The following is a 15,527-nucleotide window of genomic DNA, read 5'->3' on the forward strand; positions in this document are numbered from 1 at the left end:
TTTTCAATACCCTACTCCATTTGCTACAATTGGCACAAACAAGATCTTTTTCTTAATGGTTTCCCTCATAGGTAAAGAAACTTTCCAGAAGCAGCTATCAAGTTGTTTCTCTATCAGGCCCATCCACTATTAATATCTGACTTATCAAAATTCTTCTGTTAAGTGGGAAATATCAACCAGAGAGGGAATTTATGGTACTTGAGCAGAGAAAGGTATCGAATTATCTAGTGTCAACTGAAGGAATGAAGTTAGAATCCAGGGAGAGAGGGACAAAACAAGAAACTAAAATGGCAGAATGGTGGACTGATTTGCATTCTTTGACCCACAAAACTGAGAGTAACCAAGAGTCTGGAATCTCACCAGAAAGGGTTAAAAGTCTTTGTCTTCCTGGTCTACATTCACTCCCTTGACATGGCAAAAGGAACTCTATCTTACAGTAATGGAGGTATAATAAAAAGTAAGTACATACACACACACATACACACATTATGTAGAAACTAGAACCAGTCACACGTGATCTAGTTAGATCCACCATTAAGGACGATCTGAGGGAAAATATGGAGGGAATTTATGGTCCATACAGGAAGGAAACAACACCTGTGTATGAGCTGAGTGTGTACACTAAAGGAAACTTCTATACAGAGTCAGTCTGTTGCTTCTCCTTTGACTTTGGCTGAAATCAACACATGTAAGTTCATATATTCATATTTTCTTGCCCCGTCTACTCCATCTCATAAGGAGGTCCTGAAGATAAGGCCTGACTGGGAAAGAAACAGAAGGCCACTCTGCCAGTGTCCTGTCCAAGGGCAGAGCCATCTGGGCTGTCTATGGCTCGCTTTGCTATCTATTCCTACCTTTATTATTCCCTAAGGGTTCTCCCCATGCAGAAATCAGGGAACAAAGCAGAGTCAACACTACTATTTGAAAAACACAGCCAAAAGACATCAAATATTTTTTGAGACACCACTAGAGAGTATAAATTTTGTAATAGCCAAGTGAAGAAGTCAGTTGGACAAAAAAAGTTCTTAAAATCAACGTGAAATGAAAAAAAAAGTAGAAAACCTAAGAGAAAAAGAGTCATTTTATTAAGAAGAATTTCATATTAATTTTACTTTCATAGGTTTGACATTCAAGGCAAGCTGACAAAGTCACCTATCAAGATAAAAACATGAGCGCACATCTTACATGGTCATGGTACAAGATTGCCCTTCAATGTAGGCTGCAACCACGAGCAGTAAGACCAGCTCAACTGATGATAATAGCATTTATCTGTCCAGTTCTCCAGTGTGGAAAAAAAAAGGTGGATGACACTCACTGCAATTTGGTTCCTGTCCCAATGGCTCCACTGAAACTACTTTTCCTATTGCTTAAAGCAATACATACTGTTTCATCCCTACCTTAGTTAACCTGCTTTGTTGTTTTTCTTTTAATTTGACTGTACTGATCATCTCATTCTCCTAAATATCCCTTCTCTCGGCTTCCAAAAACATACCCTGTTGGTTTGATTACTGACTGTCTGAAGACTCCTTCCCTAAAATGTATTCCTAGACCAAATCCTTATATCACCATCGATACATAACTAAAAAGTCCTAATACAAATTAAATGTATATCCCTTCAAAGACAATGTTCTTGGTTGTTATTAAATTTTTCAATTACAAAATTCTAATTAAAACTAAATTCAAAATAAATAAAAATTCCTATAAGCTGATTATACTCCCTGAACTACAAAATTCCAGGGGTCACTAAAACATCCCATGAATTGCTTCTATATTTTGAAGAGTTTTATCTTAAAAGGACACAGAGTCTTTATGCACAAAAAAGAAAAAAAGAATTTCTTCTAACTTGCTTTTTGTTTTATAACATTGAAAACGCCCTCAGAGTTATTAAGAACAGAGATTAAACATAATATAATAAGCTTATGTTCTATTTTCATTGCCAGAATCCCAAAAAATAATCCAGAAAACAATTCACCAGGAGCACAAAATAAAAACTACTCTGTGAGTACAGCATTCTATCCACTAGGAATCCCTGCTGTCTTACAAAGCACTTCTGTACTTAAGGGTAAAGAAGAGTTGTTAATTCTCAAGCAAAGACACCGAGGTCTGCCAGGGTGCTAGAGTGACTTATACCAATAAAGAAAAGCTAGAATATTTTGACTATTACACCCAAATACTATACATGGTAATTCTATAAAATCACAGTACTCAGTTAACTAATAAAGATCTTTGGGGGGTGCCTGGGTAGCACCGCCAGTTAAGTGTCTGACTCCTGATTCTGGCTCAGGTCATCGTCTCATGGTTTGTGGGTTCCAGCCCAGGACCAGGCTCTGTGCTGACATTACAGAGCCTGCTTGGGATTCTCTCTTTCTCTCATTCTCTCTATGACCCTCCCCCACTCAATCTCAATCTCTCTCTCAAAATAAACATTAAAAAAATTTTGTTCTCACAATTATTAAACTGTACAGTATCATAAAAGACAAGAAAGTTCTTCAAGTTGTAAACATGTAAACTTTGGGAAAGATCACTTAACTTTTACAAATAGTTTCATTTTAAGCCTCATCTCAGAATTCAGAAAGCACAGAGAAAGTAGTTCAGCTCAGACAAGTGGTACAGTTCTCACTTCCAATATCCCACTTATGAGGATGCAAATCCCCCACTTACAGCAAATCACGTGAAACATAGACCATGCTCATGTGTTCATGTCAGAAGATGCTATGACAGTTTGACCTTTGGGTCTATAAGAATAAGTTCCTCTAGAGGCAAAACTTAAAATAAATCTGCTTTCATTTACAAGTTAAACTTTTAAATTATTGTTGGGGCACCTGGGTGGCTCAATTGGTTAAGCGTCCAACTTTAGCTCAGGTCATGATCTCATGGTTTGTGAGTTCGAGCCCCAAATCGGGTTCTATGCAGACAGCTCAGAGCCTGGAGCCTGCTTCAGATTCTGCGTCTCCCTCTCTCTCTCTGCCCTTCCCCTTCTCACACTCTGTCTGTCTCTCTCTCTCAAAAATGAATAAAACTTAAAAAAAAATTAAGTTACTGTTAATTCACTTCTTTAGAAAAATGTGTAGCCTAAATGTGACATCCTTTATTTCAAAGTGTAATAACCTATCCATTGATGACATGAATCTTTGTCCTTCATTTGCTATCCATCTGATTTCACATCGTGCACCTCTTAAGGACAAAGACATGAGCTCATTTATGTCTGCACACCCATCACTAGTGTAATGCCTGGCACATGGACACAAAGATTTCATTCATAGAAACTAAGCTTTCAGGGTGCCTGGGTGGCTCAGCCACTTAAGCATCCAAATCTTGATTTTGGCTCAGGTCATGATCTCACAGTTCCTAGGTTCGAGCCCCATATCGGGCTGCCAGCACAGAGTGTGCTTGGGTATCTCTCTCCTTCTGTCTCTCTGCCCCTTCCCCACTCATGTTCTCTCTCTCTCTCTCTCTCTCTCTCTCTCTCTCTCAAAATAGATAAAAACTTTAAAAAATCTAAGCTGGGGCACCTGGTTGGTCAGTTGTTTAAGCGTTCAACTTTAGCTCAGGTCATGATCTCAGAGTATGTGAGTTTAAGCCTTGCATCGGGTTCTGTGCTGACAGGTCAGAACCTGGAGGCTGCTTGGGATTCTGTGTCTCCCTTTCTCTGCCCCTCCCCCACTCACATTCTGCCTCCCTCAAATGAATAAAAGCATTAAAAATAAATAAAGTTTAAAAAATAAAACTAAGCTTTCATCTAAATATTTGTTTGGTAAATATAATCAAGCTTTTAAAGCTACACTTGTGCCAGGGCACCTGGGTGGTTCCATCAGTTAAGTATCCAACTTCAGCTCACGTCACCATCTCCTGGTTTGTGACTTTGAGGCCCACATTGGGGCTCTCTGCTCTCAACATGGAGCCTGCTTCAGATCCTCTCTCTCCCTCTCTCTCTCCCCCTCTCAAAAATAAACATATAGGGGCACCTGGGTGGCGCAGTCGGTTAAGCGTCCGACTTTAGCCAGGTCAAGATCTCACGGTCCGTGAGTTCGAGCCCCGCGTTAGGCTCTGGGCTGATGGCTCGGAGCTTGGAGCCTGTTTCCGATTCTGTGTCTCCCTCTCTCTCTGACCCTCCCCCGTTCATGCTCTGTCTCTCTCTGTCCCAAAAATAAAATAAAACGTTGAAAAAAAAATTAAAAAAAAATAAACATATAAAAAATAAAATATTAAATAACTTTTAAAAAGTACCTTTAAAACCAAAGTTGTGCCACATTTAAGGGTACCTAGACACCTAGACACATTCTTTTCTGATATGAGCCTCTAGGGATAATTAAGTCACAGTGTGATTAGGCTGTGACAGAGGCAAATGGGAATACTTATGGACAATGGAGAAAACAATGTATGATTCTCTCCTCCACAGGTTTTCCTGTTTGCCTCCATTAGAGCCTAACAGAGGCATGGGTTTGAGCCCCATGCCTGTGATAGTGTCTGAAGAAGAACTTGAATAAAAGTAGGTGTTCAAACACCCAACAAGGAAGGCACAGTCACACTGACAGATGGACAGTAATGGAATACAGATGAACCAGAGAAGTGGGAGACCCCAGCATGGTCAGGGATGGGCAAACTGTAAGTGGATAGCATCTGGAGAATAGGAATGAGGGGGTGAGCTGTTAACTAATGGGCAACACAAAGGCTGGACTTTTGAGCACCAACACCAGAGTCAAAGACACCAGCCAGAGAGATGCTATAATGTCTTTAAAAGCCTACATTGACTGAACTAGAGAGGTCCCAGTGAGAATAATGTTAAACAATGTGCCAAATATTTTCATAGATGACTTTACACTTTAAAAAATTCTTATCAAGTAGATATTTTTAATTGTCTTCGTTTTACAGGTGAAAAATGTTAAGACATTTGCCCAAGTTCCACAACTATACGTAGCAAACGTAGGTCTCAAGGTGAAGTCTGTCTGATACCACATCTTGTGAAATAAACACAGAGGAAAACATCTGTGCGAGGGAAGAAATGCACAGTCTTGCCCACTGTTATTTAATCAATGCCTAGCATTCTGCCTGTCATTTAGGAGATGGTTAATAAGTATTAGCTGGATGGTCAATGAATTAATGTATCACTGAAGTCAACAGAAAGCAGTTATAAGGAGCAGTCAACAGCTATCCAATGTCACAGTGAAGTCAAGTAAAAGAAAGACAGAAAACTGTAAAATGGATTGGTCAGCACTTTGGGGACCTTTGACAACAATTTTAGTGGAGGAGTGGGGCAGACTACTGGGTGTAAGGGATTAATTAAGGAGTGTGTGACAAGTAAAGAAACAAAAAGTTTTCAGCTGAATTAATATTATTGGAGAGCTAAAATTACTTACTTTATAAAACTGTAACAAATCTGACCACTATACTTGGAAAAGGAAATATTACCTGCGTTGAGAACCAAGTAATTAGAGAGAGAGAGCACCAAATACACAGCATTGTACATTTGGGGTCCTGGATGCTCTAGGGGAAGATGTATCAATAAAAGAGTGCAATTAGTGTTTTTTAGATCCAGAGACCATCCTTGTCACCCAGGAAGGGCACTGGTCTCCACTAACACAGGAAAACACCAAAGCAGCAAGTGTATCCTGACGTGGACCAAATATCAACTGAGGAGGTGAATACCTACCAGCTACTCACTTCTGTGAGCTGCAGATGCCCCATAATTATCTTTTAATTATTTAGGCTCCATCAAATTCACATTTAAGTAATGTAACTCAAGCACAACTATATCTCAAGTCCATATTGTAAAGAGATTCTGATATTTTAAGGAGATAATCATCCTCTTAGAGAAACCATTTTTTCAGCTTTCCTTCCTCTGCTATAAATGACATATAATATTGTATACCTTTAAGGTGTACAAAGTATTCTTTTGATACATTTATATATTGCAAAACAATTACTTTCATAGTGTTAGCTAACACTTTCAATATGCCACATAATTTTGTGTGTGTGTGTGTATATATATATATATACACACAATATATATATATTTATATATATATTATATATATAAATATATATATATATATAAATTTTTTTCTTTTTGGTAGTGAGAACATTTAAAATATACTCTCTGAACAACACCCAAGCATATAATACATCATTGTTAACAATGCTCACAAAGCTGTGCAATAGATCCCAAGAACATATTCATCTTCTAACTGGAAGTTTGTACCCTTTGACTAACATCTCCCCAATCCCCCACCTCCCAGACCCTGGGAATCATTCTGTGAATTTGGCACTTTTTAGATTCCACATAGAAGTGACAGCATATAGTATTTGTCCAGAAACAATACTTTTATCAGGAAGACCCTAAGGTTTTTGTCAGCTAGTTTGAAACCCAGATGACACTTTAATAAAAATATTATTCTAGTGTCTTGCCAATCTATAAAGAAATGACTGAAGTTGGTCTCGGCCTCCCAGGGGAGACTTACCGGTAAATACTATATGCATATGTCTAAATAATAACAAAGGAGAAAGGCTCAAAAGAAATGCCACTGGAAGCGGAAGGTATTATGCTGAGGGAAATAAATCAGTCAGAGAATGACAGATATCATAGGTTTTCACTCGTATGTGGATCTTGAGAAATTGAACAGAAGACCATGGGGGAAGGGAAGGGGGAAAAATAGATACAAACAGAGAGGGATGGAGGCAAACCACAAGAGACTATTAAATACAGAGAACAAACTAAGGGTGGATGGGGCGCAGGGGAGAGGGGGAAATGGGTGATGGGCATTGAGGAGGGCACTTGTTGGGAGGAACACTGGTGCTGTATGGAAGCCAAGTTGACAATAAATTATACTCATGAGAAAAAAAAAGAAATGCCATTGCCTGAATTGTAATTTTAAAGAAAACTGTTTTCAATCTGATGTATCAATACAGTTTCATTTGAATCTCTGTTGGGATGATATAAAACCTTTGTAGTTTCAGGACATTCTGGAGTTAAGTAAGTAACAGTATAGGTATAATAGTGAAAAGAATAGTGGCCTTAATCTGTGAAGAGTTAAACAATGAGTTTCTACTATTTTAGAAGCAAATCATTCTCCTTTTACTGCATTTGTGGCATCCCTGCCCCTCTCCAAAAGGAACACAACTATGTCATATATTTACTTTTAAATATAAGTGAACCAAATTAATTGTTTCAAATTTTATGATATAGTTAAAACAGAGTATACATTCAGATTTTTTTTAAAAATAGGGTTTTAACATCTTTGAGCTAACAAAGAATTTGCTAACAGGGAACTCTCTAATGTATTTAAGATTAATTACTGAATACCCAAAGAAGTAGATATTATCAAGAGCATATTAAGTGCTTCAGGGACATTTGTGATGGTTAAGTTTAAAGTTTTTAAATTGGAGAATATGCTAAGATATACTTTAAAATATGCATAGGATAGAAATTTTGATAGAAATATAGCATAATGGAGGCGAAACCAGACTCTTTATAATCTGGGCCACATTTACAATCTGGGATACATTTTTCACCAAGAAACCACATGTAAAAAGCAGAGCATCCTATGGAAATTATGAAATAGAGACTGGGTGTCGAATGTTGTATGATTGGAAATTTTTAATATGTAAATTAAGAGATTAATCTAAGTTTTAAAAAAGAGCATCATAAAATTACACTCCAATATTATCAGTTGTTTCTCTTTCCTTTCAAACAGCAAAGCCTATCTGTGTGCCTTTCTTATAAAATACCAGATATTCCCTTGTATTATACATATTTGTCTGCATTCCTCTGTTGACTATAAGACAGATTTAGTAGGACAATTAATGAAAAGTACAACCTCTAAAAACAGTGTGATCTAGAATGAGAAGAAAAAAAACAATGGAGGAAGAAATATAAACCAAAAGAACTTCCCCCTAAATTGTAGAAAATCCTGAATCTTCAGATGTAAAGGCACAAGTTCCAGCCAGATTTGATAAGGGCATGCACACACACACTCTAATGTTCCCCCCCCCCCCCTCTCTCTCTCTCTCTGTCTCACACACACACACACACACACGCACACACACACACACACACAAGCTAATTACAAAGAGGAGCTGGCCAAGCACCTGCCTCAGCTCTATACCCAAAAACCTGCATTTTTGCATTGCATAAATAGGGCAATGGCTCACAGGCTTTGGCATCTTCCCAGAGACCTGCTCTCATCATTTCTCATGCCTGTACCTCTCCCAATCTTTCACCTGGTGGCTAAGAAGGATGGAGAGGGAATCACAGTGCAAATATGCATGGACTCTGGCTTCTGTTGATGACGACTGTCCCTGCTCAAATTGGAGGCCACTGTAGCGATGGCAGGAGAGTTTCATTTCCACAAGGACAGATCCTCAGAGGGTTTACTTGGAGCCATTAATCACTGCTAATGCCTCTTTGATTGCTACGCCTTCTTCAATTATTCAGCTGTGTGATTCACCCTCCTGAACTGCTGCAACCCAGTCTTGGGAGCTACGTGTCTGACCAATTTGTACAGAAATTATTAGGTTTTGGAAACAAAGTTGTGTTATAGTAAAGACATAAAATTGAGGAGAATCTGAAAATTTTTTACCACTTTCCAAATGATATAGGTAAAAGTTAGCCAAAGGCTAAACCTATGAGTTTCCTTAGCCAAAAGTATCAGACTTTAAGTGTGACAGAAATTATCACATCCTATGTCCATGATGTGGCCATTACAGTAGCATATGGCAGCTTTTACAGCACGCATGAAGAAGCAATCCTAGTGCTTTTGTACTTCTGGAGGACAATAGCATGGAACTATGTATATGTTTATTTAAAAAATAATTTGTAGCTACACTGTTTCACACAAGATCAGTGACATGAAGTCATCAGATGCCCTGGAACTGCACTAACCCGTCAAACCTCCATCAAAATACAGTAGTCCTTAGGGTGCCTGGGTAGCTCAGTCAACTGAGCATCCAACTATTGATTTCAGCTCACGTCATGATCTCATGGTTCATGGGTTTGAGCCCTGCATCAGGCTCTGTGCTGACAGTGTGGAGCCTGCTTGGGATTCTCTCTCTCCCTCTCTCTGTTCCTCCCCAGCTTGTGCTCTGTCTGAAAATAAATAAATATAGTACATACTAAAAAAATATAGTATTCCTCATAAAGAGTCATCCTTCGTCTACTTCTACACCACCCATGATGAGGAACTCCTGAAGCATGCTCTCCCGATAATATCTCTAGTGATCACATAGTTCCTTCCTTCTTCCACAGAGAAACAATCTATTCCTATCACTTTGGATCACTAGTTCTATTATACCCTCTGTTTTCCCCACAAAAATCTGTTAAAGTGCCTGAAAATAGCTCACAGGCTCTCCTTTGTCTTCTCATCTTGTTTTCAAAGAACTAATTCAAAATCCATTAAAGGCAGCTCAAAAGAATGATCTTAAATGGATGTGAAAGGCAAGAGTACATGAGAAAAAAGATACAGAACAGGTGTGATTTCGAAGGACATTATAAGTTACCAGGAGGAAGGGAACAAGAAAGCAGAGATAAAAGAGGTCTATTTCAGATAAGAGGAGCTGACGTGAGATGCTTTGACTCCAGGTTTCAGCCCTGTGTGTATATGTGCTCTAACGTGGGAAAATAGATGTCTGTATTTATTCATCCTCACTAGAGTATACACTTCAAACTGTTTTTCAGTGTCCTATTTATTTGCCCTGACCCCATCCACACTTTTCATACTCTGTTCCCTTTAGATCATACATATGGAGGATGCTAGGCCAGGTAGGGAAGCAAGTGAGGACTATGGAAAAACAGTACCGATGGCACACACGTGGACTGAATGAATATCCTCTATGTCTTCTCCATCATGGGTAAGGCCACTGTATGAACAGATGAACAGAGACTGTTCATACGTGTTACCATTTCCATGGGAATCTGACAGGAACTCTGAGCTACATTTGTCACACCACATCTGGACATATTCCATAAATAGAACACAAGGGCAAGCCTCAGACACACAAGAATTAACAAAAATGGCCAGCTTTTTAAATCAGGAGGGGATACCATCTACATTTGAGCTCCTCTGTTATTGTAAAGGAACAAATAATCTTTTTGGATTCACGGTTTCTTTGGGGAAAGGGTTATGCCCTTATAATTTCTTTTGCTTTTGTGACATAGCTGTGTTCATTTTTTTCTCTGTCCCCTTCCAGTTTTTCTCCATACCCATACACATATTTTACAAAGCTGGATTCACAGTGGACACAAAAACACTTGGTTTTTGCCTGTTTTTCTTTTTGTGTAATTGTTTCTCTCTAGCAGAGGTGGGGGTATTTGTAGCTGTCGGTGCTCAGCAGAGCCTTGCTCTAGAAACTGCCTTGACCTAAATAAGGCTGCCTGACCCAACGTCCCTTCCCCAGGGCAACCTGAATCCAAAGACATGAGCTGTAATGCAAAGATGAGTCTTCCTGGTCTCCATGGAGGGCAACTGTGAAAAGCTGAGCAGAGTCCTTTCCTGTGACAGCACATGAACCCTGGCCCCTCTCCTTTCTTCACATCCTCACAAGGAAGTAGTCTGGTGAAACTACAAAGCTGTAAACACGTGCTACCTAACTTCCAGAAAAAGGGATGATTGGAGGGTCGAACTGCGAGCCACAAAGCGTTATTCTCAGGACTTGATATCTACAGGGGTTTGCCTGGTTGTGTCATTGATCCTAACTAAGGGTTCCTGAGCACAAATCTTCATCTGAGTCTGTTTCCTGGGGAAAGCAGGCTATCACAACATCATAAACATTCTCCCACGCCACAGTGTCATCTTGCCACACCGTTCTCATTTCAACAGCTGCTTAATGTCCTCAGAAGCAGATCATATTTTAATTGACCATTTCCTCACAGTAAGACGGTTGGTTGTTGCCAATATTTTGTCATTAAAAAGAGCATTCAATAAATGCCATCGAGCCATTATTTAAAGTTTCTTCTTCTTGTTTTGAATTATTTCTTCACAATAATCTAAGGTGTGGGCCATTACCAAGAGGATGGAAAGGTTTCAGTTTACTGACACTACAGCCTTATAAGTTGTAATATGGCACACCTAAGTTTAATAGGAAGATACACTAAGGAATCGGGGCAGATTATGTTCTACATTATAGTGTCTTTGACCCAAGGCTCCGAACAGAATGCTTCAGAAGCCCAAAGAGAAAAAGAGAACAGAGTGTTCTATAATGAACTTATATAGCATTCCTTTATACTTGGCTGAGTAAATGAGAGCCTACACAAGGTACCCAGTGTACAATATATATTTGTTCAGTAGATGTGTGAATGAATAAATGAATATTTAGGTTGCTTTAAATTTTAACGGAAACATGAGGGGGCTCATTAATATAGAAATGTAGATAATGCAGAAAATATGGACTGGATACTAATAAGTCCGTGGCTTTAAGTTCTCAAATTATTCCCGTTCCAAAGCAAAAGTGGTGGTGGTGGTAAGAGTGAGAGCCCACATGGGTACGTGTTAGATCCTCACTTATGCACAACTTAGCAGAGGGACCAACGAGGAGAATTTAAGGAGGAATAAAATAATTGCTAATAAAAGCACTTTGTCAACCAAAAACCAGTAAGCCAAGTTTGTCATTATCACAATAGGACACATACAACAAATTCATGCAAAAGAATGTCAAAGACTGGATTTTAGTAAAAACCCCAAACTTTAAATTCGGGGCAGATGAGGAATGAAGACAGTAAGCTGAGCACAGTCTACCTCTGAGATGCACTGACAGATCCTGGAGACATAACCTAAGAATCATCTCCTGTTCTTGTCTCTTAAAATGTCCCAACAAGAATCATTTCTCAAATTACTCTGACCTCATCAGTACCTTGTGAGCACGCCCTGCTATCCAACTCATGTCCTATCACTCAGACCCTCCCTGGGGTTATCACAAGAGAGCATAGGAGGACAAAGAAGGTGACACTCTACTTGTTTTTGAGGGGATAGAAGAAAAACAATGGGACATAGAAGGTGCAAAAGGAAGAAAACAGACCAAAGGCTTAGTTTCTTCCTATAGATAGCTTAATAGGTCAGTTTAGGGGCCACTTGACCCAAAGGAGATATAAAACAAAAATGTCTGTATTCAGAGCTCTTCATTTTCCTATAAACGTTTATCCCTGCCGTATTACTCCTTAACTCGTAAAGAAAACTAAAGGTTCTATGAGAAATCTTTCTTAATATTTGAAAGCAAACAAAAAAGCATTATCCAAAGGTCAACCAAATCTAGTACTTGACAGGAAGAAGATGTTACAGAGCTCTAAGATCTTGAACTTTCAGTCAACAAAAGATGCCTGGGAATTCAAGCTTGTGCAGCCACTCTGGAAAACAGTATGGAGGTTCCTCAAAAAACTAAAAATAGAACTACCCTACGACCCAGTAATTGCATTACTAGGCATTTATCTATGGGATACAGGTGTGCTGTTTTGAAGGGACACATGCACCCCCATGTTTATAGCAGCACTATCCACAACAGCCAAAGTATGGAAAGAGCCCAAATGTCCATCGATGGATCAATGGATAAAGAAGATGTGGTATATATATATACGATGGAGTATTACTCAGCAATCAAAAAGCTTGAAATCTTGCCATTTGTAACTACATGGATGGAACTGGACCATATTATGCTAAGTGAAATTACTCAGTCAGAGAAAGACAAAAATCATATGACTTCACTCATATGAGGACTTTCAGAGACAAAACAGATGAACACAAGGGAAGGGAAACAAACATAATATAAAACCAGGGAAGGGGACAAAACAGAAGAGACTCATAAATATGTAGAACAAACTGAGGGTTACTGGAGGGGTTGTGGGAGGGGGGATGGGCTAAATGGGTAAGGGGCATTAAGGAATCTACTCTTGAAATCACTGTTTCACTATAGGCTAACTAATTTGGATGTAAATTAAAAAAAAAAGTCATTCTTTCCAAAGCACTTATTTAGTGTGGTGTAGAGAAAGTCATAAATGAAAGAAAAAAAAAAACAAAAACAAAAAAAACAAACAAACCAAAAAAACCCCCTGGTTTTTCTCTCCTCAGTCCATTCCCAGGACTTGCCAGAATATTGATTGCTATTTCCTTTCTAGCTTCCAGAAGGATGTCAATGGTCAACAGAGTTTGCTTTTTCTATCCCAGTGACAATGAATGGTTGGCCTGGTGCCCTAGAAGGCAAAGAGATATACTCTTTTTTTTTTTTAAGCTTTGTGACCATGGCCACCTTGTTGCAAGTGCAAACCTTGCAATGTGGGTGATCTTCTTTTAAAACAGTGAGCCAATAAACTACAATTCTGTTGCCAGGAGAACTGAGACAACAGTGAAACTTACTAACATCCCTGTTTGACTTATGAGAATGATCCAAATACATAGATAAATAAGACAAGAATGAAACCAAGAGCAGGCAAGCCTGTTTGTGGTAATAGTAGTACTAAGATATACTCTATCTCCCAAATCCCTATTTTTCTTGCATACTAAAGTGGAAGCAGCCATACAGGTTTGTGAATATCGCTGTTACCTAAATTTCTGCCTCCCATCAGTAACTAGATTCAGCCCACCATTTAATTAAAAATTGTGCCCCCTAAGGATCAAGATTGTCAAGTATGTCACAGCATGAAAATGCATGTGTGGATGTCAGATTGGAGGCGGGTGGTTAAGAACACGTAGGGAGACATGAAATGACATTTATCTGCCTTGTATGTTGGCTTCTGATCCTATACAAGTTTGAAATGTGAGTATAATTCACTTAAATCCCATTATTTCTATACAACAATTAGGGCTTTAAAGAATTACACAGAGATGCATTTAAAATGGATATGGTTCTTAGGGTACCTGGGTGGCTCAGTCGATTAAGCATCTGACTTCAGCTCAGGTCATGGTCTCACAGTTCGTGAGTTTGAGCCCCGTGCCAGGTTCTGAGCTGTCAGCACAACTTTGTCAGCCTGCTTTGGATTCTATGTCTCCCTCTCTCTCCCCCTCCCCCACTCATACTCTGTTTCTGTCTCTCTCTCTCTAAAATAAAGTAAACTTTAAAAAATGGATATAGTTCTTGAAAAGTATTCCATCTGTCCAACAAGAAAGAAAATGAGTATCTAGCATGTGCCAGATGCTCTGACCCACTATGAATTGCAACAAGTGAGCCGTGGTCATTTTAACTATGTGTGGTAATTGTCACAGGGGTTTTAATCACCTTTAAATAGTTCACTCTAAACTATTAGCTCAGTTGATACACTAAACAGCTACTTAGCATGATGTCCTGCTTAAGGTGAAGATTCTGTTTAACTAACTGTACATGCTGCTGTAGACAGAGGCAGAAAGCACCTAAACACAGAAACACTTTAATAGCACATTGCAATAGTATCTAATGACTGATGACAGACTGTGAAAAGTCATTTACCCTGGGTATTTATTTGTTATGTTTTTTCATGTTTATTTTTTTTTGAGACCGAGACAGAGCACGAGTGGGCAAGGGGCAGAGAGAGAGGGAGACACAGTATCTGAAGCAGGCTCCAGGCTCTGAGATGTCAGCACAGAGCCCAATGTGGGGCTTGAACCTATGAACTGAACTATAACATCATGACCTGACCTGAAGTTGGTCACTTAACCAACTGAGCCACCCAGGCACCCTTCCTATCACTAGAGGCATGAATCACCTGCTCTGAGACCAGTTCCCTGCAGTATTAGATAAATGGAGTGGGATTATGTTCAGACACTATTCTAATTTCATCTTCAAGGTCCTTAGCACTGCAACAGGTTAATAAGCAAGACCACAGAACTGGAGGAAATATACCTCATAGATGGGCTCTACTCTGGACACTCATTACATGTATAAAATTTGGTGCTTTCATGAGTGACATTGGGGGAAAAACACACTTAAATATAAAAATAGACTACAAGCTCTTATTCATGTGTTTTAGTTTAGGTTTGGATTTTTTTCTTAATTGGGGCTACCACCAAGTAGAAATACAAAGTCCTTTTGGGCTTACCTATCTTAAGTATCATTTTATTCAACAGCTTTTAGAACTATTTGATTTTGATATAATTTCAAACTTAGAGGATAGTAGCAAACAGTACCAAAGTAGGAATAGTAGGAATAGTACCAAATACTACCAATAGTACCAAAACCTCCCATTTTCTTTTATAAAGATTCATCAAATTGTTAGAAATTTATCCCTTCTGTTTTATTCTCATTCTCTCTCTCTCTCTGTCTCTCTCTCTGTCTCTCTCTCTCTGTCTCTCTCTCTGTCTCTCTCTCTCTCTCTCTCTCACACACACACACACACACACACACACACACACACACACACACAATTTGAGAATTAAGTGGCAAAGGTCCTTCCCTAAATACATCAGTGCATATTTCCTACGAACAAGGATGTTCCCTTACAAAACCACAGTACAGTTTTGAAGATGAGGAAATTTAACTTTGGTACAATATTATCTAATCCATACTCCATACTCCAATTTTGTTTATTGGCCCAGTAATGTTCTTCATGGCTCCTTCCTAGCACAGGATCCAATACA

At 38.9% G+C, this 15,527-nt stretch overlaps 1 non-coding gene across 1 annotated transcript; it reads left to right on the top strand.

Moving 5' to 3' along the window:
* The first annotated feature begins 7,542 nt into the window (after positions 1-7,542).
* On the top strand, positions 7,543-7,658 carry LOC125147316 (small Cajal body-specific RNA 7). Its single transcript, XR_007145144.1, has one exon. It is a non-coding gene; the product is annotated as a small Cajal body-specific RNA 7 (non-coding RNA).
* The last annotated feature ends 7,869 nt before the right edge of the window (positions 7,659-15,527 follow it).

This window comes from Prionailurus viverrinus, chromosome D1 (genome assembly GCF_022837055.1).
Source record: "Prionailurus viverrinus isolate Anna chromosome D1, UM_Priviv_1.0, whole genome shotgun sequence".
Taxonomy (NCBI): Eukaryota; Metazoa; Chordata; class Mammalia; order Carnivora; family Felidae; genus Prionailurus; species Prionailurus viverrinus.